Genomic DNA, 24,071 nt, shown 5'->3' on the forward strand with positions numbered 1-24,071 from the left:
ATGCGGTAAATACTACTATCATCATCACAATTGATTTCTAAGTAGATTATAATCCTTCAAAAAGTCTTTTTTTTTCATTTGACCTTGCGTGTGACCTTTCTTTTCCCCTCATTCTTATCTGCAAGTGTCATCAGCAGGTGTGTCATTTTTGGTTTTTGTCAAGCATTCATGCCATATTATTCGATAAATTGTTTATTTTGGGACGTAGAAAATTTGAGTGTATGTGATCTTTTCAAACAGTTAGTTTAGAAATGACAAGAAAATGTATATTTACTAAAGAAGAAATACTTCAGGAGATGCAAAGATTAGATGAGAGAAACTCACTCTAGAAGCAGTGATGATGAAAGTGCAAAAGAGCATAGATCTACCCTATGCTGAACTGTGGAGAAGAAAGTAGCGGTTCTGATGAAGATTTAAATCAAAATAAAATTATTTCTCCACTGGTGCCTCAGTTGGTAGAAAATAGAACGCCATTGAGAAACAAGAAACATAAAATCGTGAGAAAAGTTACTCGTTATACCTCTTTGAAAAGCCACAGAAACGATCTAAGAAACTGAAGCAGATGGGAGCATATGGAAAATCAAAGAACCTTTTTCAACTTTAGGACGTTGAGGATCGCAAAATATACTGAGAGGAAATCAAGGCCCCACACATTTTATGCGTCATAAAAACATAAATGAGTGTGTTCTGAGTTCGTGACATATTATTTTCAGAGGATAAACTGATGGGACATATACAGAAATGTACAGAAGCTGAAGCCCATCGTCGTCTAAATGAAAATTCTTGGTCAGTTTCTTTGTTTGAAGTGGATGCAACGGTATTTATTTATTTATTTATTCAATATTGGTTGGCCAAAGCCTATACAAGGGAATGCGGTGATGAAATTAGACAGAGATGATTGATGTCACAAAGAAAATTGGAAACTGTTTCACAATCAATAATGTTTGGCGGGAGGTTGTTCCAGTCGGTTATTGTTCAAGGAAAGAAACTAAATTTGAAACAATCTGTGGATGCAAAGATGGGTTTCAATTTTTGTGAATGGTTAATTCTTTTTGAAAAGTATGAAGCCAGAGTTAGAAGGTTCGAGGTGTCGATATGAAAATGACCGTGGAGAATTTTAAAAAGGAAGGATAACTGAGAGATATATCTACGGGTAAAAAGTGGTTGCATATTGAGTTGGTGCTTGAGCTCGGTGACGGAGGCAGAGGATGACCAACAGTTAAGAATGAATGAAGCGGGCGGATTGATTTCGAATAGATTCTAATTTGTCTATAATGGAGAGAGCATAGGGGCCCAGATTTCACAGGCATATGAGAGTAGAGGAAGGATGTAGGTTTGGAAGCAGAGATGTCTGAGGTGACAGGTGGAGTTTTTGAGGTTCAGATGAAGAAAAAAAAAAAAAAAGAGTTTTTGGAGACACTTATGAAAGAGGTAAGACATGGAGATTCCAACGGAGGGTGGCAGAAATAATTACAACCAGATATTTATAATTGGAAATTTCGGTGATCAAGGATTTATTGATAGTGTAAGAAGAAACGAAGGGAAGTCTTTTGCGAGTAATTCTCATAAAAACTGTTTTTGAAGAATTAAGGGGTAATTGCCAGGACGAGCACCATTGAGAGACAATGTTGAGGTTATTTTGGAGAAATGCTTGGTCAGATTCGTTGTGCACCGTGTGGTAGATGACGCAATCATCTGCAAAGAGTCTAATATGACAATTGATGGAGTTTGGGAGATCGTTAATGTTCATTATGAACGCAAGAGGTCTCTATTATGGTGCAAAAAACTTTCCCCTGAATTCATTGGGGTTGTTGATTTGGGGTCCCCCATTTTTTCCCCAAACAATGACAAGAGATAGTTTCAAAAAAATTTTAAAATTCACGAGATTCGATCTGAAATCTGAAAGATTGAAAACTAACTTGAGTTTGCTCTTACATCTTCACTATGGAATTCATTCACAGAAAACAGTGCGACTTACTACAAACCAGGGCCCAATCTAACTGTGGACGAGCAACTTTTACCCTCAAAAGCAAGATGTCCATTTACACAGTATATCCCAAGTAAGCCAGATAAATTTGGAATAAAATTCTGTCTTCTTGCCGGCGTTGACTCCAAATATATTGTAAACAGATTTCCTTACACTGGAGCAGATAACATCAGACCAGCAAATCAAAATGTCTATTAACATGTTATGTAAACAGATTTCCTTACACTGGAGCAGATAACATCAGACCAGCAAATCAAAATGTCTATTAACATGTTAAATTTGATTAGTCAAAGCTTATTTAGGAAAAGGTCGAAACATAACAGATAATTATTTCACATCTTTAAGATTATGTGCATTTTTAAAATCGAAATCAACAAGCTTGGTTGGGTCCCTTCGAAAAGACCATCGTGAGGTACCTCCAACTGCAAAAACAGGAAAACAGGATCTATACTTGTCGATAGTATTCAAAACTGGAACTGATATCACACTGATATCTGATCAGGGAAAAAAGATAAAAAATATTCTAGTTCTGAGTTCACTTTACTTAATACTGATGCAGCTTTCAACGAAAATGTAAAAAAGACCCCAGAAACAGTTGCCTACAATAATGAAACTAAATATGGAGTGGGCATCGTAGATCAAATGTTGCGATTATACACCACCAAGACTGGAAGTCGTCGCTGGCCAATGCATGTTTTTGGAAAAAAAAAACGAAAATTCTGTGAAATTTTAATTTGCGAAATTGTAATATTTTATACCGCCCCTCAACAGATCACTTTTCACGAGAGCAAAAAGGAAATTTTTCTGAAGAAAAACAAACGTGTCCACACACACATTCATAGGAAATCTATTAAAATTTATAATTCAACAAGAATCTTTTATTTTATTTGGCGCATTTGGCATCCTTCGGATTATATAATGAAAATGTTGTCAATGTTTGTTTTACAGATGAAGAGTTTCATACTTTGTCTGATTGTGTTTTAGAATGCCTAGGCAAAGTATAGAATAAAACCGGTATTTCATACTTTGCCTGAAACGACCAGGCATTGTGTAGAATGGCGGATTTCATACTCTTTGCCAGTAACATATACAACTAAAAACAGAGAACGTATCATATAGTCCAATGTCATACAAATTAGTGCCCGCAGGAACATTGTGCCTGTGAACAAATTTCAGAAAAACAGAGATGAATTTAATTACCCCTGGTTACTATTTTAAATAAAAACTTTCAATGCAAGTCCCAAGCAGTAGCAATAAGTCATAAATTGAAATTTATTAACATCAAAATCCACCACATCCAAAAATATTCTCCCTAATCTTTCTACAATCAATATATTTTGCTTGGGTACTACCAGCTATACAATACGCTATCACAGTTTGGGGTGGTGATAACGAGAGTAATATTAGATCAGAAATTAATCAACAATATATCCCACAAAATATTTATAATCCAGGACTGCCATAATGACTATTGATTCCATACTCAGAAACTTTACCTTTATAAAACAATATTATCCATTCAGAAATACCCTGCTTGGTTCAAAATAAAACAAACAGCGAGACAAACAAGACAAACAGGAATCCAATACAAAGTGATAAAACCAAATAAAACCATATAATGCAGAAACAATTTTTATATATTGCCTCTAAAGAATATAATAATCTAAATCATGAAATAGATCTGAAAAATTTATTTTTTAAATTTAAATGATTATTAATTAATGATATCACTCATGTATCTTGAATAATAAATAGAATAAAAAAATAATAAAAAAGATGGATTGCACTGATCTTATATTTCATTGTATTTGTGTTTTATAATCTAATCAAGTTTAAATTTCACATGAGCATGAAAAATTTACGCGATTACAAATTAATTACATTAATTTCTCAATGAGCAATCACACAGTGAATATTAATTTTTATGTATCTAAGTCAAGATATGAGCACTATTTTACCTGTTTGGTCTGCAAAAAATTATTAAAAATTACAACACACTTGGCTATTCATCGCCTCTCGCACTTCTCTTGGAAATATCTATAAAATTTTCTTTTCACTCTCTAGCTCCTTTTTTTGTTTTCTGTTCTAAGCAAGGAGAAGAAAAAGAATGGAGGACAGTGGGGAGAAAATAACAAAAAAAGGAAGCAATGGGAGCTAAAATAGAATAATGCATAAGCAAAAAATAATCCTTTAAGTTTAGTTATTTCACTCTTCCCCCCCACCTTTCTTTGTGTGTGCTGTACCTGATCATGTGTTGTTTGCATTGGCGTTTTTGCAGGGAAAAAAGTAAACCCCCTCAGAAGGGAAAAAAATCTAAAAACCCCCTCGAGAAAATTATGCATATGCCTATGGTTGTTTGAATGATGTCACTAACACTCTAGGGTTGTGGGGATTTTTTTTTGTCATTCTTGGCCCCTCTATTGACATTCAAATTATTAATATTTGAATTTTTTTTTTGAGTGACCCATAATAATATTCCGCCGGATATTTTTATATTTTTGTGCATATTCAAATGAGTGGAATTAGTGGTAATGTTTTCAAAACTTTATGAGGATAACACCTTTGGACCATTTCCTCGTAAGACGAACACTATATGAGACAGAAACCTGCCTTAAATAGAATCAAATTATGATCTGTTCAATGATTAGTGGTTTTATTTGCACCTTTATAAAATGGAAATCGGTCTAAAACTGAATATTATTTCAGTCTATTGAGATACCATTTTGTACAGGTTTCACTGTATACAGAGGATTTGTTTGGGTATAAAACATATGGTTATAGTGATTGGAGACTTTCCCTCCTCACTGCTACAGTTTTCACCTGTTTTGTATGAAAAATTAGTTGAATAAGTATTACTAACCTGCAGTGATTGTCTTTTGGCAACAAAAATAGCTGCCAAAAATAAGACAATCATACTGTAGTCAGAACTTCTACAAATTCAGTCAACTCACAATAAGTCTAGAAGCAGTTATATATCCATACACCTTCATAACTGTAGTTCAGAAATGTATCTGAAAAATAAATAAGTAAATATAATTTATCCACAGAAAACAAAATAACACAGTAACTGAATGTGGAGGGAAGATCATTAAAAATGCTTTACTGTTATCAATATACAGGTGGATTTGATTATGATTAACATGGATATATTACAAATTTTTACTTATAACAAAGTTTTTCTTTGTCCCATCCCATGAATTTTGTACTGCTTATCTATGCTATTTTGATTGCTTATAAATAACACCAATTTCAACAAAGTATGCCTATATCAAATTTTCAGCCAATTTTCAAACATGGAATTGTCATGAATATATGTAAATTTACCTTTCTGCTGATATTGTCTTCTTTCTTTCCTTGGAAGACATTCTATTAGGGCTGTTTTAGGGTAATGTAGAATCCTATTTTGCTTATTTTTTTTAACTACCTCTCCCCAAAATCTCATTTTGTAACAGGAAGAAAGGATTGAGGTTATTTGTTCCCAAGAAAAGTCCTGATCTTAATTTTCCAATTTGATCTTAAATCTTATTTTGCTTTTTTTCTATGTTTCTTTGTTAAATCTTATTGTGTTTGCAGAAAACCTCATTAGGAAGAAAGTATTGAGGTTATTTATTCCCAAAAAAATCTAACCACCAAACCATTTTTAGTGCACATTTGCCATTTTCAAGCTAGATTCAAATGTTGGTTGTGGTGGTTTCTTTGTGTGCAAATTAATTTTGAGAATGCCCAAGTATAAAATGCTAATCATTGCTTCAAAAATTGTAGCCGTACAGTTAGTTGAAAGTCAAAAATGGAAAATAAGGGTGGTATAAAAAAAACAGGATTACTGTAAGTCTGTTATTCTATTTTTAAATAATTAATAAAATGAGAAGAAAAAATTTCCTGCCTCTTACTAAAAGAAAAGGCATTATATTTTTGCATGCTTATTTGGCAAAAATCAATAGAACACAAATGTTCCAAGTGCACAAAAATATCAAGGGGAAAAAAAAGATTGACATTTTTGTTGATGTATTTAATTACGTAAGATATTTTAATTACATTTTTTAATCTTTATTAAAATATATTACAGTAGGACTTCTCAAAAATCTGGACACACTTCGGTTGAATTTTTTTTTTTCAACCGGGGACTTTTGTTTTTTCTTTACCAAAATTCTGTTTTGGCCTCTGTATCAGTATTGGCTATTTTGATTCTTTTTTGTCCCACTTACTGTTGGTGCCTACTGTGATTTTCAGGCTTCTGAGAAACAATGATGGCAACTATGTGTCTCAATGAATGCGATTAGTCAGAAAGCCAGCTTTAATCAAAAAAACTTTCATTTTTGCATTGCATTTCTCCACACTGTACAGTTATCCTTAGTGTTTTAGAACTTACCCAGCACTCTTTTCATAGGGAAAAAATCCTGTGATTATGAGTACGTTTTGAACATGCTGAAAACGTCAAGCAATGTCGCAGGTACAAGGTGCAAATGGAAACATGATGCTTCATGTATACATAGGAAAGTTGAGTTATTTGACAAAGCTAGAACGTGGAACACCAGTACGAATATTGTGTGATGCAAATTGGAATCGGAAAATCCACCTTTCACACAATCTTCAAAAGTACAAATATATACAGTCGGCCCCCCATATTCGCGGGGATTACGTTCCGGGAGTGACAGCAAATAACAGAAACCATAGGTTTATTATTGTATATCTCGTTTATTGAATATCATGAGAAAGAGCAGGGTGACGCAGAGGTAGAAGGGAATGTAAAAGAGGATGTAGCGATTGTTGGCGATGTTTTCAGAAAGAACATCATGATTTTTCTGTTTGCCGTGTCTTCTTCATATCATCAAGTAAGTTGGAATATGTTGAAAAGGCTTCCTCTACCAATTTTTCTACATGTGAAGAACGTAAAATAGAAGGATTTATGTTATGAAAATAATCTATTGCTGATTTCAACTTGCGAATCCCTTCCGCTATGTTACTTGTGGTGAACTTGTCTTCTACTTCTTTATCTCGATCTTTTTCATCTGGTACTGCTTCAGTTTCAGTACCAGTTAGCTGCATTAACTCCTCCTCGGTCAACTCAATATCAAAAGAACTTTGAGAATAGCATGTATTCACTCTCAAGGTACCTCCTGATTTCCGAAACGAAAAACCATTTAAACCAATCCAGGAAAAGTGTTGTCATAGTCCAAGCCTTTTTATTGTTCGTCCAAAATACTGGGAGCTTTGGCTTTCCCTTCAACGCTCGCGGATTCGCAGATTTGAAAATGATGGTGGGCTTTATCATGTACTCATACGCATTTGCGCAAAACAACATAGTAAGTCTATCTCTACTTGCCTTAAAACCAGGAGCTCGCTTTTTTTCTCTTGCTCAACTTCTTTGCTGCATTTTCTTCCAAAATAGCGTAGTTTCGTCAGCGTTAAACACCTGGTGAGGTGCATAATATTTCTCTTCAATAATTTTCTACAAAGTCTTTCGAAATTTTCTAGCTGCCTCCTGGTCGACAGAGGCTTGATCGCCAGTGCTTTTTACATTTCACAATTCGAATCGTTTCTTAAACCTATGAAACAACCTTTACTTGCATAAGATTCTGATGAAATAGACGTTTCACCAGCCCTTTCTTTATAGAAGAGTAAAATTTTTCGCATTTTCCGTTATAATATTACAATCAATTGAAATACCTTTGCATTTGCTCAAAACAACATAGTAAGTCTATCTCTACTTGCCTTAAAACCAGGAGCTCACTTTTTTTCGCTTGCTCAACTTCTTTGCTGCATTTTCTTCCAAAATAGCGTAGTTTTGTCAGCGTTAAACACCTGGTGAGGTGCATAATATTTCTCTTCAATAATTTTCTACAAAGTCTTTCGAAATTTTCTAGCTGCCTCCTGGTCGACAGAGGCTTGATCGCCAGTGCTTTTTACATTTCACAATTCGAATCGTTTCTTAAACCTATGAAACAACCTTTACTTGCATAAGATTCTGATGAAATAGACGTTTCACCAGCCCTTTCCTTATGGAAGAGTAAAATTTTTCGCATTTTCCGTTATAATATTACAATCAATTGAAATACCTTTGCATTTGCTCAAAACAACATAGTAAGTCTATCTCTACTTGCCTTAAAACCAGGAGCTCACTTTTTTTCGCTTGCTCAACTTCTTTGCTGCATTTTCTTCCAAAATAGCGTAGTTTTGTCAGCGTTAAACACCTGGTGAGGTGCATAATATTTCTCTTCAATAATTTTCTACAAAGTCTTTCGAAATTTTCTAGCTGCCTCCTGGTCGACAGAGGCTTGATCGCCAGTGCTTTTTACATTTCACAATTCGAATCGTTTCTTAAACCTATGAAACAACCTTTACTTGCATAAGATTCTGATGAAATAGACGTTTCACCAGCCCTTTCCTTATGGAAGAGTAAAATTTTTCGCATTTTCTGTTATAATATTACAATCAATTGAAATACCTTTTCAAAGCATTATCAGTAGCATTAGAAGAATGATTCATCCTAAACAAGCACAACTCAAATTTTGTAAACAAAACACGTGAACAACGATTGCTGAATATTTTAAAGAAAAATTCCAATAAAGGAAAAAAACAGTGAATACGGGGGGGGGGGGCCGACTGTGTGTGTGTATATATATATATTTTTTTTTTCTTTTTTCCAGAGCGGAGTAATGACTAAAACAAATTTGAAGAATAAGATTTTTCCTCCTATGGATAACTAGTAACGGTACATAAATTAATAATTATGGTTTCAATTAAATTCTCTATGTTACTGTACACATTTATATAATATATTCCTTCATTAATTATTTTTCAAAGGAAACTATGAATCAAATATCCATTTTCAAAGATGTATATAATTAATTTAAATATGAAAAATTAGGGAAATAAACAAAAATGTTGATCCATAATCCGGAAGGTTCCCTAATCCAGAATCACCTAGGTACCGAGGAGGATTTGTGAGGTCCTGCCATATTTCAACTTATTCATTTTAAAAATATTTAAATTACTGACAAAAGTATCGCATATGTAAAATTTTTTTTGCTTAAAAGCATAATTTTTTAAGTCTGTACAGATATGAATAGTTTCACTGTTTTTTCATCTTTGTTACAAGTAGGTCCGACTGTACATGGCGTATGCAGGATTTTCTCAGAGTTCACTTTTTACCTTCAGAGGTTTTTGTTTTTTTACTGCAAAGAACACCAAAATCTCTGCTTAACACCCTCCCCCCACCAAACACAGAATGTCAGTGCCAATACATGACCAATGTTTTGCATATGACCCAGGTTATTGGCAAAATCTGGATCCTTTTTGAGTGAAAGTGGGTCCCTCTCACAAAAAATTACAGTATGCCCCCCCCCCTTTTCCCTTCATTCACTAGTATCCCTGTGAATCAAATAAATAATTCATTTCTAAAAACATGTTTAATCCAAAGGTTCATTAAAAAAAGGATTAAATTACCAGCTTATAACTAAGTTCTTTTAATTTCATTGTCTACTGGTGTCTACATGTCCCAATCAAATCAGGACGTGCAAATCAAATTTTTAAGGGTCCCTTTCCAAAATTCTAGGTATTTGATGTGCTATAGCACGACAGCGGCATCCCTGAGTTGCTGAATTATTGAACCCAGTGAATTTTATACAAATTTCACTATTTTGAGAAAAAAACTATTATAAATAGTGTATGCAAATTTCACCATGCAATGTTGAAAAATTAAAAATTGCAAATTGTCTATATATATAAAATAACATGTTCTGGCTGATTCATCATCGCCGAGCTGGAATCGTTGAAGCTATAAATATAAAATTTTGTCAATAGTTTTATTTTATGACTTAAAGACTCACTAAAAAAGGGTTTTGCAACATTCCACCCCTAAGGGGGTTTAAAAAAAAGGGTTCAAAGGTCACAGAAATCATGCTGATCCAAAACTACTCTGAAGATATATTCATGAAATGTGGTCAGTTTTGCTTCATGACTTAAACACTAAGAAGGGGTTTTCGAAATTCGACACCTAAGGGGAGTCATGGTCGTTGGGGGGGGGGGGTTCAAAGGTATCAGAGTGATCACGAAGAGTAGAAAAATGGAGTTTTACTAAATTTTTACAGGCTATTGGTTCTGCCGTCTGATTGGTTCTTGGAATGGGAAGTTTTCCCTTAAAAGCCACTAGTATGCTGAGAAAGACCCAGATCTAACTAACACTCATAAGGATCAGTATTTAACAAGGTGTCTCGCCTCGAGCAGAGTACGTCACGATGTTCTAGCAAATCGACAGTCTAATCAAGTTGGACGTAGTGACCTAGGGCCTCCGGGCACTTATTCCTGTCAGCTGTAGGATGAGTGAGATGGGGCACTAGCCATCTCTTCGAAACATCGACTCCTCATAGAGACCTGGTCTTGTGAAACTCATGTGGGGAAGGTAGATCTCGACTAAGACAACAGAGCAGAGCTGATGCAGACACAGAGCCTCCACCACATCGGATAAAGAGTGGGTGCCGCCTCAGTCATTTCGGATACAAGCCGGTGATGTCCATACAATTGAAGGAGATGCTGATGCGTGGATATAACGAACTCAGACTAACAGACTGACAGATTGGTGGGACAAAGACAATTTGACGGGCAATATTTACAAAAATTTAAAAACTCTACAAAATTGTTGCATTAATGTCTTAATCCTTTTTAACTGGTTAAAGTTTTAAAAATTATGCAAAAAAATTTTGATGTTCTAATAAATCTAATTAGTAGAAAGAAAACTGTTTCGTTGTTGTCATTCGCAAATGCTAATTCTATGTTGGGGAAAGATAAAAATAGAATCCGGGATGTAACAACGGCAGCCACATTACAGCGACACCTCCAAACATCCTTTGGTACTTTAGGCGAGTATCTTATCGACCTGCGCTCAGTATCTATATATATGCTCATTCTCATCATATTATAAATTCTCTCATCATATTATAAATTATCTCCGCATAAAGATTATATTAGTGTCATATGCTGATATGGATAGAAGTAAAAACAAGTATAGGCTATAAATTCTGGTCAAAATACATGTGTATGTGTTTATAAGTCTTTTAAAAGGTAATCTTATGAGTTCATAGTGGTAATAATAAAAAAATTGAAAAAGAACTGCAATATTTATTAATTTTTCGTAATAATTGGGGAAAAATTGAGTATCAACCATATTAACCAATAATTTCTATATTGTATAGCCTCTATCTCTTCACCAAAAATATAGTATGTATGTCACACAAAGTACAATTTTTTATTTAAAATGAATTTATATATACAAAAATTAAGGGTAATAGCAGACCTGTCAACTCTTTGGATTTATGCCAGAAACTTTGGATATTTTGCCCTTCCTCCGGCTCTCCAGATGTGTTAAAAATTTCTCTGGATATTAACAGAAAATCAGATTTGGAAGAAAATGTTTTTAGACTTCATTTAGATCAGAATTTTTTTTAGATTTTCCCTGAGCTTTCAGGATGTCATGACATCAATGACTTCGTATGCCCTAGATTATCCATCACTAATAGCATCCAAGATGATTTTATTCTGCTCAGGGGCTATGCAGGACCTGCTTAGGAAGGAAGGGGGGGGGGTATTTTTTTGCAATTGATTAAAAAAATGCAATTTTTTTGCAATTGATTAAAAAAATGCAATTTTTTTTAATCGGGTCCGCGTTTGAAAGCAAGAAAATTAAACCAAGCACAATAGAGCTGTTTGTTCAAAATATGAGGGAGGAGATCAGAGAGGGTTTAGGTTTTTGACCTCAGAAACTAACTCAGTATTAAAACAGTCAAAAATGTATTGTCAATGTTGCCAAATAGTTTTTTTAACCTGATACATATGTTAAATGTACATAATTTTGTATAGATTAAAGTTTTATATTTTGAATTATATATAATTACTGACAGGGCCAAATTGATATCCTTAAATATCATAAGCACTCAAGTAACTTTGGCCCTCCCCCTTTTTATGCCATTTTAGTGATTTTTTATGTTTAAATAAGTGGTTTCTAACACTTTTTCCATCCCACAACCCAAGTGCAATACGACTTAATCATAAAGAGAATGTTTTGCATTGTTCTGCAATGAGCTCTCAGCTTACTGGAAATGTTCTAGAGTACAAAATCCCATAACAGTGTTATCTGCAATTTTTCTTAAAATTCTCCTAGATTCTTCTGCGATATACGTCACAGATTTCGATATCTTCTGCTTTTTAAGTAATCAATTACATTAATTCATTTTTATGAACTCTTCTAGTTATTATTCATTTCCATTTGCGGCTGCGGTTACTATTTAATTCTAGCTCTCTTTTTCAAATGAATTAAAAAACAACTAATAAAATTACCTATTTTAATATTTTTCCGGATAATTTTTTTCACAAGACTTCGATATGGCAGAACAAGAAGCGGTTCGACGGACAAACACAAATTTATTTACAGAACAGCAATTTACAAGTGTTTACAAGCTAATCAGAGAGAGCTAACAACTTTCTTGCAAAGTTCAATCACAACTGACTTTCCAATCGAGTTTCTTTTCAAGCCACACATCTGCCATCCCTTATTCTCATTCTCCCTATATTTATAGGTCTGCCGAAACTTCGAGAAAAGGAACATTCTACAAAATTCTACTTTACAGTTTCCAAGGTGGTGGCGCCACCATACGGAGGTGCGTAACCATTGTCTGGAGGGGCAGGACCTTCTGGTGTTCCCACCAGTTCTCTGCCAATCGCAGCTTTGTCTGATAAACTGAAACCGGTATCATGACGGCCTCCGGGTCATGTTTTTCCTTGATTATAATATCAAGAGAGTGCTTACTTTTAGACCCCAGGGACCGCTTAGCCCCCGGAAACCACCGAAGGTCACGCTAGCATACCAGTATGGGCTAGTTTGTCCGCTTAGTCTTTTGGCTTGAAGGTGGGGTCTTCCAGTTGCTTGACGAGGATGAGACTAGGTCGGGCAGCTAATGTCCCACCTAAATTAATCTCTCAGCGATATTATTTTCATTAGTTCTTAATCTGTTGGTGTCTCCCGGGAGAGATGTCACCTAGTCTCATTGGAGGTTATGTCCCCTTTGTATATTTTAAGTTTTATATTGTTCATTTAAGTATTTCGTTTACCGGTGGATGTCCGCGGACCTCCGTTGGTAAACTTTCCCGATTGTCGTTGGTCGTGTTGGGTGAACCTGGCCAGTTCACCTGACATGTTGCCAAACGATAATTTAATGTTTACACTAATATTCTGAAAGTATATGTAAATTATGTCGAAGTTTTATTGTTGTGACGTAATAGTCTTATTGTTGTGATGTAATAGTTTTCTTGTTGTGATGGAGTATTTCCGCGGTACAAGTGGACCAAGAATATTTGTTTCCTGATTAGTATATATACAGATTGTGGTTATCGAACGTTCGCATTGCATTCCTTTTCACCTCACTCGTTTAACGAGTTCGGTGCTCCGATGTTGTAGTACAGTGGTGCTAGTTTTTCACTAGTCAGATTTAATGAAACGTAACTTCATCTAGCCTTAGGCTTGGAAACGTATCCTGTGATGTTTTTCTAATTTGTATTTGTGTCTCGGCAGGTCCGAACATCCTTTTAATAGTACATTTACATATGAGCGATGACTTGGCTCTTCTAACGCTAGCTAAGTGACGTTGGAAAAGTCTCTACACCTAGAGCTCCAGGTCTAGTTGGTATCATCACCTACATGAAATAGAAGGGTCGACTGTGGCTGTTCTCAACGTCGGTCTCACCGTGGCCTGATTCCCGATCTCCTGCAGTTCTAGCCCTTTGGCACCCTTTGGGCTGACGTCCAGTGATCGTCTCACCTACAGATTTGTGTCACTTGTTTGGCCAGACTCCTCTTGGTTCTAATGTTGTGCTAATTCTAGACAGTGCATCTTGAAATGGGAAACACAGTCCCCAGCGGGCTTCATCCACCTCGGGGCCAGTGAGAATCTGTCTACTTCACAGCGGACGTCCACTTTAAAACCAGACTTAGTGCCTCACCTCTAGTCGCATGCCGAAGTTCCGGACCATGTTCAGATAAGTGCAATACATGAAAAAAGTCTCTGTGATATGTTTAAATGTTTTTTATTTAACGTTAAACTAATTTTTTAATATCGTTAGCAAATTCTTGAATTAATATTGTAACTATGTTTAGCTTTTGGTGATTGAATAAATGTCTTGATTTGAATTCTGGTATTGAATTATTTCCTTGTGCTGTCAAAAAACTTGAAGTTAAAAATAGAATCTGGGAGTGCACTAAACACGTTGCATCAACTCTTGTTGCCAACAGAAGATTGCGATAAAGATTTGCGCCATCTATCGTCTATAGTTCGTAACATTGCCCCCTCTTTTAGAATTGTTTGTCCCGACACGGGTGTGTACGCAGAATCGGCTTTTGGAGGGGCACAAGGAACTAATTCTTCATAGAAAAAGTTTGGGTGACTAACACTCTAAAATAATTATAAAATAACAGTATAAAAGAAATTTTATTCTAATATTTTAATTCTCTACAAAAATATTTTTAATTTTTGATCTTCGAGGGAGGGAGGGGGGAGAGGGAAGAGATCCCTCATAACTCCCCAAATTTTGCTTTTGGTGAAAATCTGGGTTTGGAACTTGCGATTGCGCAATGGTAATCGGCTAAAAACATGATTTTCTAAGGTTTTCAAATTTTGAGTTGGCTATTCCTTTGAAAATATTTCTGGTTGCCACGGCGATCACACAGACCTGCAACACAAATATGTATACATTAAACTTCACATGCATTACCAGTTTGGAGGATAGATGCAGGGCCGCAACTGGAAGGGGGAGGGTCTAGTGTCCCGGGTTCTGGACTAGAGGGGGGGGGGGCAAATTCACCCTTTATAACTGCTTCTACGTTACATGGGTGTGCCAAAATGTGTGCTTGCCCCCATTTGAGAAGGTATTGTGTAAGTATCTAGTTGGGGGGCCGCAACTAGATACTTTGAAATCCGGGGCAAGACAGCATTTTTGCACCACTTGTAATATAGAAGCAGTTACAGGGTGATTTCAGCACCCCCTTCTGGTTCAGCGCCCGGGACAGCAGACCCGCCTGCTCCCCCTAGTTGCGGTGCTAGGTAGATGGTACCACCTACTGAACACAAAACACACAAATGCTGGGCATACACATAAGCACACTTTTAAGTTTCTCCAACACAAATCTGACATAGTTCTCATATTCAGGTGTGAAAATATGTGGCAGTTAAATGGCAACAGATCAGAGTAGTGGACCATCAGGAAGGGGAAAATAAAATCATTTTACCAGGAAAACCAAATCATGATCAAAAGATATTGAAAGTACTAAGATTTTTTTAACAAAATGTAAAATCAATCAGAAGGGTATTTATAGATTGATTTATTAGTAAATATATAAATGTGTGCCCTTAACTGTTAATTTAAGTGGATCCTGCTTATAACGTTTTTCGAAAAACCGTTCATAAAAAACATTGAAAACCGAAAAACCCGTTAAAAGAGAAATTTGAATGAGAATTACTTATTGTTAGGACCACGGAAATAGGTTGTACTAAGTGGAAAAACATTCTAAATGGGAGGAACGTTATAAGCGGGATCAACTGTATATTTGTTTTAGATTTATTACATGTGCTGAATTCTATACATTAAATTCTCAGTGCTAATTACCTTCTTTGCAAGCTTTTCCTACTATTTAGTAGACAATGAAAACAAATTAACCTCTGGATAGAACATGTTTTTAGAAATGAATTACTTATTCACAGATACCACCTTCTCCTACCCAGAACATGGCCCACCGCTCAGTCTCAACAAAGAACCATACACAGGTGATCAGACCTGTGGCATGCTGGAAGAAAATTCATAGAGCTACCAGTGAATTATGGGGGGGGAGGCCATAATTTTCATCAAAATAAATTTTTTTTGAGAGGGACCCACTTTCGCTCAAAAAGGACCAAGTTTTTTGAATAACCTGGGTCCCGGGACACAGGTAAATTAGAGTACAGTTGCATCTCTGGTGAGCGATCAAAAGTGTGATGAAGAAAGAGCAGAATCTCTCTTGCTCTCTTATGTGAGCAACCAAAACTAGAAACACCCGAAACTAGAGTATTGCACTATTATATGGAGTCCTCACAACAATCTAGACTCACTGATTCTGGACAGAGTCCACAACAGATTTTTATATTACATGTTTTACAGGCAATTTCACATCTACATCAATGACGTAAGTACAACTGAACTGCAACGTTTTTTCCATTTCCAATCATTAGAATGCCGAAGAAGTTACCTTCGCTTTTTGTATAAAATTGTCAATAATATAATTGATGACTGCTACCTTCTTCAACTTGTTGATTTTTCTGTGCCAATTGGAAATAGGCCTGTTCTGCAAACTTTTCGCCTCCCTAAACCCCAAACAAATATTTTATGACGGTCCCCTATTTTTGAGATGTGCAATATCTATATAATCAGTGCGATATGAAACCCGATATGTTCAATTTAACTATAAGAGAATTTTTTAAAAGTTATGTGTGAGGATTGAATATTCATGTTGTTATTCTTTTCTGTGTGTATTTCTATTGTTCCACTCGTTTTTTTTTTGTTTTTTTTTAGTATGTTGTATTTGTGTTTTTGCATTTTTCTTCTCTTGTCCATCTCTGTAATTGGGCAATCCTTGCCTGCTGAGACGTAAATAAATAAATAAAACAGTGACCAAGAGCGCATGCTAACATGTAAGTGATCTGGGGAGCAAATGGACTAGGTCAGTTAATGACCAAGAAAGTTTGGAATCAGACGAGTGACTGAAAGAGTGATCCATGTGAAAAAACAAAACAATGTTCAAGCATGGGAGTGTGATCAAAAGCGTGACCTGGAGAGCGAGGGACCAAAATAATGACGTAGACAACAAAGAACCAGGTCAATGAGTGACCAAAAGAATGACCAAGACAGCAAGGGACCAGTTCAGTGTGAATGACAAAAATCTGTTCGGTGAGTGTGTGCAAGCATGTGAATGAGCAAGGGTGTACGTGAGTAATCAAAATAGTGACCTAGATAGCAAAGAACTAAGTTAGTGAGTGACCAAAAGTGTGTAATCTCTCTCATGTGAGCAACCAAAAGAGTGACCAAGAGTATGTGCCAGCATGTCAGTGCCCAAAAATTCGTACAAGCATGTAAGCGATAAAAATTGTGACCCAAAGAGCAAAGGACTAGAACAGTGTGTGACCAAAATAATAACCTAGAGTGACAGACCAGTTTGGTACGTGATCAAGAGCATATGCAAGCATGTGTGTCACCAAGAGTGCATGAGGATAATCAAAAGTAACCATTGGAGCTTTCGTGTCAAGGACTAGGTGAGTGAGCATCAAAAAGTGTGACCAAGAGTCTCTGCCAGCATGTGAGTGATCAAAATAATGACCCAGAGAGCAACAGACTATGTCAGTGAGCAAATAAAAATGTGACCAAGTGTGGAATCATGCGAGTGACTGAAAGACCAACATAGAATGTGTGCCCAGCACGTGAGCAACAAAAACAGTGTTCAGGAATGTGAGTAACCTAAACAGTGACCCGGGGGGCAAAGGACTAAGACTGAGTGATCAAAAGAGCAAAAAAGACTATTGAAGACAAAAAATGTGGAATCATGTGAGCACAACCAAAAAGAGTGATTTAGAAATAGAAAGATGTTACAGGGCAGGGCGGCAAATTTGAAGAATGTGTGGTCGAAAAAATTAGACTAAAATGGGGAAAGGGCGGAAAAATCCCGAATCCGTCTCTGGTCATCCAATATAATTTGTTTTTACGGATAACTTTATTCATTATTGGTTAAAATTTTAGAAAGATATATTTTGAGAATTAATTATATAAATAATTATTAATAATCAAAATATAACTGATACATTACTTACATCCGTTGAAACGTCTTTATATAAAAACCGATTTCGTTCTTGTAATATCAGATTCCTCCAAACCTTTGGGGAGATCGATTTCCTTCGAATTATAATTATTTTTCGAGGTAAATTATTTATTTTTATTCTAGAATAAAAATAAATTATTTTAATGAAATATACTATTCTTGACATTAGCTATGTTTGGAACGGAAGCGCGATGGAGGTTCTTACTCTAGGTCAAGTTGAAATTCTAGGGTTCTATTTACTTGTCGATTTTGGCTGGCCATATTTCTTCTCGAAAATGTGATATCCGAAATATGGGACATCGACAAATCTGTTCTGAAGATCGTGTGACCATACATCCAATATTTCCCGGAAGAGTACCGGTTTTTTTTCTGTTTTGCTTTCTTTTTTCCTTTCAAACAGAGCGGGACTCAAGTCTGTCGCCGTGCGCAATTCAGTGCCGTCTTAACACATGGGCCCACCCTGGCACGACCCGGGGGCCTCAAGAAAAGAGGGACCTCACAAAAATGAGAACTGGTTCAAATTTTCGAAAATTCGCCCATGGGTGAAAATATGGGGGGGGGGGAAACTGGTTCAAATTTTCGAAAATTCGCCCATGGGTGAAAATATGGGGGGGGGGGGGAGAGGGCATCGCCCCCCAGCGTCAAAGGTGGAGTCTATTGATCTAATCTATATATGTATATATGAATTGACATCATCCTCATCGTGCCCCCCAGACTTCCAAGTGTATCTCCGCCTATGAATTCGCCAGGTAGGGCCTCAGAAAAAAATCACTTGGCCCGGGGACCCATGACGCTCTTAAGACGGCCTTGGCACAATTTACTACGTGATTAGTTGTGCCGGAAGTGTCAGTATGTGTACCTAACAGTCTTAGTGCATATCTAGTGGTGTGTCTGATTTTTCAGTGCTACCATCTATATTTCAAATTGTGGATGAAGTGTAATGATTGAAAATTTGTACGTTTGTTGGCCTATTGCTCTCTGGGGTGAGACGTTTTAACGGGGAGATCGACTCGCATTTGTGCCTCGAAGTTGGGGGGGAGAGGGGAGTGAAGAACTCCTACCAGCAGACGCGGCAACGCAGACAGACGGCGGAGAGACTTTCGCTTCAAACCAGGGACCCACAGGGGACCCACGACTGGATGCCCAGCCAGAAAGGGACACATGCCAGGAGCTGCAACCGAAGCAGAAACCACTATGTATAGAACCACAGAAAAAGGGCAAGTCCACCCAGGCCACTCCCCTGGCTATCCCTGAGATCATTGTCACGGCTGAAGCGGAAACACAGACGAAAGACCCGATGGACATGAGAGCTGAAGTTGAGGTGGATGCCCCCTCCCCAGATACATATCGCAAGAATGAGAAACAAGAAGGAGAAATTACGGAGAATAATGCGTGCCAGGACTTGAAAACGCCCCAGGATCTGCAAGATTTCGGAGAGATCTGTCAAGGGGCTTCGGCGGTGGACGGTAACAACGCCTTCATGTGGTCGAGACTGGAGGCCCGCCCCAAGACCAAGGAAATGGACAGACACGGTGCCCCCACCTCTCCCGACGATGTTTCCACTCGACATTACAGAGGACAACCGGATGACACAAGAGATGCTGATACAGCAACTGGCGCCCCAAGTAGAAATAGAGAGACCCCTCAGGTCAAACGGATCCAGGCCCCAGAGGTACAGAACCCACGGACTCAGGCGACAGCCGGACAAGTCACAAACCCAGGGGAAATTGCTGAACCAGCGGAATCGATAAGCACAGCAGCCAGAAGGAACACCGAGGCAGACCACTTCCTCAAAAGACTACAGGAGAAACACTGCCAGTGGAGCCCTGTCCCATCGAAGGGACCCTGGAAGTACGAAGAGAATCACTTGGAGCCCATGGGTTGGAACGATGATTCTTGAGCGCACAGCTAACGAGGAAGTACCAAACATCAACGAAAGACTGAGGGTAATGGCTGGCAACTCCGATGTCACACAACACGGAAGAACATACGCCACGGTCATATCCAACGGGGAGAAGATAATTACTGGCATACCCGAAGTACCCGGAAGATCTTGGTCTTTTGGCACCCGTCATCACTCGGCACCTGAGGAGCAAGGGAATAGATGATTCACAGGCCGGGATCCGGTCGATACAGAAGGGAATCGCAGTGGACTTCAGGAGCATAAAAAACGCACAATCATTCGAGGCGGAAGTGTCCACAGACAGGAACCGGACGCGTCATGACGGCCCGGCCTCCCAGGACCAAGAGGACTGCAATTCTCCTGAGGGACATTCCAGCCGCTACACGCAAGGAAAATATAGTGATGGCTCTCAAAAAAGCGCTAGACTTGGCAGGAAAGGACATTGTGATCAAGGCGCAGTCAAAGCTAGAATTGCGGGGGGAGTGCATCAAATTGTGGAAGTGGCAATGAACAGGACACTAGAGGCAGTGCTGAAAAAAGGGGTGGTCACTACTAATAAGTGGCACTCGAAAATTCGGAGCTTCATCCCGTCCCCACGCTGTTTCAGGTGCCAAGCCATGGGCCACCGGGCCACGCAATTCACAAGCCCAGATGAGTTCTGTGCGAGATGCGCCGATAGGCACGGAGCGAAGGTCTGCCCAGGCGGAAGAGAATTATGCATCAATTGTCTCCTATGCAACATGGGCCGTGGCACTACACGGCACACAAACTACCAGGTCTCCAGTATCTCCTTCCTCACATTCAGGGAGGCAACAGGAGCTTACAGAAAAAGCGGCCAAAGAAGTGAGTCCATAAGAGCCCAAATTACTGCCAAAGAGGAGAAGGAACTCGGGATGGCATACAGGACGGACAAAACCCGACGGAGACAGGCATATTACAGCAAGATGGAACTGGAGACCGGAGGTAGTCATCAGGAGGCAAAAGGACCCCAGGATTCAGGAGGACATGACAAGCGACGATCAACAATCCGTCAGGACGGTCACTTACCGAGACAAAAGAACAAAAGCTTATGACCGGAGCCAGAAAGACGGCAGACGAGCCTATACCGGTGCTGCGTCAAGATCGAACTGGGAATCCGACATGGATAACGGGCGATACACAGCAGCCACTAGGACGGTTCGGCGAATCAGAGCACAAGTCTGTAGAAGGAGGAAACAGACGATAGGCGCCAACTTATAAATCTTTACACACCACAATGGACTCGGGGCACTCACCAGAGGGTGCCACATTGGACGGAGGAAAACGTGGTCTGCATATCGTTCAAATCAACGTAGATAAAGGCAGGAGTGCCTCCAACAACCTAGAGTTCATGGCTGACAAATGGGAAGTCAATGTTTTCTTGATTCAGGAGCCATGGGTAACGAGGACGGAGACGGGATTCGAAACCCAAGGTATTCCCATTAAATGGGCAACGTGGCTGTCCAAGAACTGTAAGGCAGCCATCTTTATAATAAATAGGAAAATCAATGCCACAACTCTTGCCATCAGAAAGATCTCGGTGACATTACAACTCTACCTCATCGACGGGGCCCTCATCCTTTCCAGCTCGTACTCAACGCCCCCTAGAGAAATCAGGAAAGTGCTCTAAGAGGACAACGACATCCTCGGACAGAACTCAAAGACGAGAATGATCATCGGTGCTTACTGGAATGGACGGAATGAACTTTGGGGTTATCCGGATAATAATGAAAGAGGGAACAATGTGTTGGACTTCCTCATGGCCAACGACCTCATCTTGCTCAATGGAGACAACGACCTTCGAACGACATGAAGCGAGAGGGTGGCCAGATCCGACCACCTGCAACAACTCACATCTGGCCAACCAAACGGAATGGTACGTGGACCAGGAGGACTCGCATTCCGGACACAAGTACATTCACATCAAGCTGAAGGAGACGTTCACTGAGGACAGACAGCCTAAGTTCCGCACATCGGAGCGGAGACTTGAGAGGTTCGCTCGCCAACTGAAGACCAATGTGCCCGAACTGGAGACAAAACTAGAGATGTGTATGAACAAACAAGATCTGGAGCTAGCATCGGAGAACATCATGGAGGCCATCGCTTCAGCCAGCAGCAGGACCCTGATATCGGCTCCCAGCGACAAGAAAAAACCCGCCTCACCAAACTGGTGAACGCCTGAACTGGCAAAAGACAGGAAGCTGGTTCGCGCCCTCAAACGGAAATGGTTAAAGGCCACGGAGGAGGACAAACAAACTGCAAGGGAAATCTTCTCTCAAAACAGGGCACTCTACAGCAAGAAAATTAGGGAAACCAAATTGGGGAAGTGGAAGGAAAAATGCCAGAACACCACTGAGGCATACGGACTCCCCTACAAAACGACAATGAAGCGCAGGCCAATCCCGCCCCAGGTTATCATTTAAGACGGAGGAGGAGAAAGCATACTGGAAGGGGCTACGCGACAGCTAAACACCATCTATCCAGGAATTCCACGAGAAGACGCAGAAGAGGATATGACACTACTGTCGGCAATAAGAGCTTCAAAGACATCTAGGGACAGTCGGCAATAAGAGCTTCAAAGACATCTAGGGACAAAAGAATTTCGAGGACGGAGATCACCAGGATTGTGAAGAGCCTCAACGATCGCAAGGCTCCAGGACCGGATAGAGTTGATAAGAGGATGGTGATAAAGTTCAACAACACGTTCCCCAAACTCTTTGTAACATGGTTCCAGAGATGCCTGGACATGGGGTGCTTTCCTGGAGTCTTCAAGGTGGCCAAACTACTACTTTTCCTCAAGAAGGGAAGGGACCCGGGGGTTCTGGGATCCCACCGACCAGTTTCGCTTCTCTCTTCGATTGGAAAGGTTTTTGAACGACTACTGCTTCAGAGGATCAACTTCTACCTGGATAAACGAGGATGGTGGCACGAAGGTCAATATGGCTTCAGGCAAGGGCGTTCGACAGAGGCGGCAATAGAGGACCTGCTGGAGGAAATCCGGAAACAGAGGGTACAGAAAATGGATGTAGCGGTGGTCTCGGTGGACGTCCAGTCGGCCTTATGATAACTTACGACATGGAGACGTCTGGGGGGGGGGCGGAATGGTCTGCCCCTGTCGGACGACTTAAAAACAACGACGGCGGATATCCTGCTCGGGGCCCTTCTTTTGGAACGTGGTCCTCGACAATTTGCTCAAAGCGGAATGGCCAACGGGGATCAAACTGCAAGCTTACGCCGACGACGTGGTGGTTGTGGCCTCAGCAGCCACGGTGGAAGGAACAGGTAAGCTGGTGGAAAAGGCCCTTGACATCTTGGATGGATGGATCCAGAAACGCCACCTAAGCCTCTCGAACCAAAAGATCACCTTCATCTGGTTTTCGAACAAGAGGCCCCCTACCATTCGAATGAACGGAGTCAATATCAAAAGGACCAAGCTCCTCAGTTATTTGGGGCTCCAAATCGATGAGAACATATCGTGGGAACACTACATCATATCTCAGAAGAAGAAAACACTTAAGGTTCTCCAACGGATGTGAAGAATTGCCGGCCCGCAATGGGGCATCCCTCAACACCTGAGGAGGACTCCGTACCTGACCGTGACGGAAAGAATTGCAGCGTCCGGTGCGGTCATCTGGTTCGCGAAGCCCAAAGTACAGCTAGGGGACAGGTTAGACTCACTTCAGAGGCCGCATCTCTTACACATCTCGGGGGCCTATAATACGACGCCCACGAACGCCCTCCAAGTGATCCTGGGTATCCCCCCCACTTACGTTTCGCTTCGAATACGAAGCTAAAGCGACAAGGCTTTTACGTCTGCGCAAGTCCATAGAAATAGATGGAGAGACACTGTCTCCAGGTGACTTCAGCGCCAAGATGAAGGGTTGGACGACACACCCGAGAAAAGATTTGCCGGACGGGCAGGTCTCCGCGGAACAACTAGCTCACATAACTCAAAACATAATTTACTACACGGACGGGTCTAGATTAAAGGAGACGACGGGAACTGCCTACGTCATCACGACAGGCAAGGAGATCATCGCTACCTGGAAGGCCAAGTCCAGGAACACAGTTTTCCAGGCGGAGCTTCTGGCCATACTGGAAGCAGTCAAGGACGCAGCAAGGAGAGGAGTCCCTGCACACATTAGGACGGGCAGTCTTTCCAGCCTACTGGCCCTCAGGAGCCCTATATCAGAACACGAAATAGTCAGGCGGGCAAGAAACGTACTGATTAGACATCCAGAGATCCAGCTTTCATGGGTCAAAGCCCACGAGGGCAC

The 24,071-nt window shown here is 39.5% G+C and overlaps 1 protein-coding gene across 1 annotated transcript in view; it reads right to left on the reverse strand.

The window, feature by feature from the left end:
- Nucleotides 1–18,072, reverse strand: part of LOC149072882 (BTB/POZ domain-containing protein 9-like) — an 87,127-nt gene extending 69,055 nt beyond the window's left edge. Inside the window, exons 1-2 of the mRNA XM_089247395.1 lie at nucleotides 17,866–18,072; nucleotides 4,848–4,998 (exon numbers count right to left, since the gene is read on the reverse strand). The gene's annotated coding sequence lies outside the window, so the exon portion shown is untranslated. The remainder of the gene's footprint in view (nucleotides 1–4,847; nucleotides 4,999–17,865) is intronic.
- Between the last annotated feature and the right edge of the window lie 5,999 nt (nucleotides 18,073–24,071).

The sequence above is a fragment of the Pholcus phalangioides genome, unplaced genomic scaffold, assembly GCF_987345545.1.
Source record: "Pholcus phalangioides strain wild (caught in Gottingen) unplaced genomic scaffold, Ppha-v1.0 ptg000017l_1, whole genome shotgun sequence".
NCBI lineage: Eukaryota > Metazoa > Arthropoda > Arachnida > Araneae > Pholcidae > Pholcus > Pholcus phalangioides.